This window comes from Gossypium hirsutum, chromosome D05 (assembly GCF_007990345.1).
Source record: "Gossypium hirsutum isolate 1008001.06 chromosome D05, Gossypium_hirsutum_v2.1, whole genome shotgun sequence".
NCBI lineage: Eukaryota > Viridiplantae > Streptophyta > Magnoliopsida > Malvales > Malvaceae > Gossypium > Gossypium hirsutum.
This window is the reverse complement of record NC_053441.1, coordinates 13,979,313-13,982,061: the sequence shown is the minus strand read 5'-3', so window position 1 is coordinate 13,982,061 and position 2,749 is coordinate 13,979,313. Positions and strand designations below refer to the sequence as shown.

The window sequence follows — 2,749 nt, the reverse complement described above, 5'->3', positions numbered from 1 at the left end:
TAAAATATTAACAATAAGTTATAATAAATTATTTTTTTATATTTTTGCTAAAATATCATAATATTAACTAATTTGAACATTATTTAAATACATATTTGTTACTTTATAATATCATGTCTAAAATGGACATTTTATTCTTCAAAAGCACTTTTTAACAGCAATGTCAAACACTCAAATTTCTCAAAAGCAATAAAGAACTGGCCCTAAATATAGATCAAGCCTACATAGAGATGGCAACATGGCGAGATAGAACGATATTCCACTTACCCCAACTTGATTTAATATATCCCAATTTAATCCAATCCACATCAATATTAAATTAAGTATTAATTTTTTTACTGAGCCAAAAATTAAAGGTACATCATATGGTTGGCTCTAACCAACCTTGATATACTAATTTTTTATTTTTAATATTTTTATCAAGCAAATAAAATAGATTTTTAAGATACACTTTGCTTATTATGATCCCACTTCAAATAATTGTAGATAATTATATCCAAACAAAACAGAACAAATTCTTTTTAAACTTCATTCAACTAATTTTAAAATTAAACTCACCCAAAACCCAAGTCTAATTGAAACTCGTGGAGTTGGAGTTTCATTAACCATCGCGAGTGATGAGGTTGACCTTACCGACTCCTAATAATTACAGGAACTTACTTGGAATTTGCTAGTCCACACTTTCACCGAAATCTCACCACCACCAATTAATTTTTGACTTGTTCTCCCACGCGTATACCAATGGTTAATTTCACAAAACTTGCATGCAGGCTTGTAATATAGTCGACCAGCAATTAGCATCCTTAAGCATCTGAATTACTCGATTCAGGAGGGTTATGACAAAGGTTGCAGCTTGAATTACTGTATTACCAACAAATCAATAATTTCTTCACTGGGTAAAACAAAAGGCAAAAACAGAGAAATTCCCCCATACTGTATTTGACTAGTGTTTTAAAGTCGGGCGGGTTATGTAAGTAATCTAATTAATTATTTGTATATTGTATTGTTACGTTTGCGAGCTCCTTTATTTAATTTCGAAGCAGCTGCCAAGCTTTTTCCCTAGAATCCTTTGAGTACTGCTTTGTCCCCAAGAAGCAACTTGAAGAAAAACAAAAACCCTTAGTGAGGACTATCTTGAGTCTTGACGTTTCCTATATATAAGTACGTCCCCATGGTTATCAATTCTCATCCATCATTTTTCTTTTTAAAGCCCAAGATTACAGATACTCAAAATGGCGGTTAGTTTTGTTTTCTATCGTTTTTATATGTAACAAATTACCAGAGAAAAATCAGTTTTGCATCAAACTGTAGTGTATCTGCCATCGTCATATTAGACAAATATTGGCTAATTAATTACTGATTGTATTTTTTGTTTGTTCTTCCTCTGCAGATATTAGAGATGAGAGTACATATGGACTGTGAGGGCTGCGGCGCTGCGCGGTCAAGATAAAGAAGGCTCTTGGAAAACTCAAAGGTATGTTCAACTTTCGTGTCCGTCCATCATTGAAAAAAAAATATGTAGTCCATCATCAACTTGCATATGATGCAAGCTTTCTCTTGAAGCTCTAAAACGATATTAATGTTAATGACTTAATTTGGGTGTTTTGTTTCAGGAGTGGACAGTGTAGATATAGATATGAGGATGCAAAAGGTAACGGTCATGGGGTGGGCTGCGTCAGACCAGAAGAAGATGTTGGAAAGAGTGAGAAAAAGTGGAAAAAGAGCAGAGCTGTGGCCGTATCCATACAAACCTTACAACCAATTTTACTACGAATACTATGAAAGAGAACCCACGATTACGTACCATGCAACCGGCCATTCATCGTCCTACAACTACTACAAGCATGGGAATGATGGCCATGATCATGGTTACTATCAGCCACCACCTTATTCAACTCTTGTTGATGAACAAGCCAACTCTATCTTCAGCGATGAAAATCCACACGCTTGCTCCATAATGTGAGATATATATATATATATGAATGACTGTGTAAATAAAAGCTACTAGTATTTGTGAGCTGAATTTCCCTAGTAAGCCTAAGAACTGTTGTAATTTTGTGCGTTGAAGATGAAGAATTTTCTAGTGCATTCTGTTAGTATTTGTTTAGGGTCGCTTACTTGGCACTTCGATCTACATCTCTTTCTAATGGCACATTGTAGAAACAAATATAATTTTTACTACGACAATACCATCACATAAAAATACATAAACTCCGATAACTTCTTAACGTAATATTATTAACAAATAATATTATGTTATAAACATAAATTCTATTTCTCATTCCCAATTTGTTTTAAAAAATTTACATCAACATAAAATGTTTTTTTAATAAAATAAAATAAAGAAAAAGATATGTAAATATTTATCAATCTAATTGTTGGAATTTTGAGTGTAATTTAAGTTACATCATGTATAAATGTTATGTATATTATCCTTGAGATTATTTTGAGTATAAGTTCCATCATGTGTGTCATGTTAGGATTTATTTTGGTTTAGATTCGAATATATTTCATTTTTCGGACTATTTTGTTTTGTATTGAGTTATTCTAATTCTAGTTGATTGAACATGTATTATTTACCATTTATAATTATATTTGTAATTCAACTCCTAAATTTCTCTAAAAAAAATGTAGCCATTTAATTGATTAACCCACAAAAGACAAGTCATCATTCGACATAACTAAAAGACAGAGATGATCATGAGTCTAGTTCAATCGGGCCTATACATAGTATTAATATTATATATAA

General features: G+C 31.8%; 1 pseudogene; it reads left to right on the top strand.

Annotated features, from left to right (window-relative positions):
* Window positions 1–1,399: 1,399 nt before the first annotated feature.
* LOC121217738 (heavy metal-associated isoprenylated plant protein 28-like) lies at window positions 1,400–2,176 on the top strand (annotated as a pseudogene).
* The last annotated feature ends 573 nt before the right edge of the window (window positions 2,177–2,749 follow it).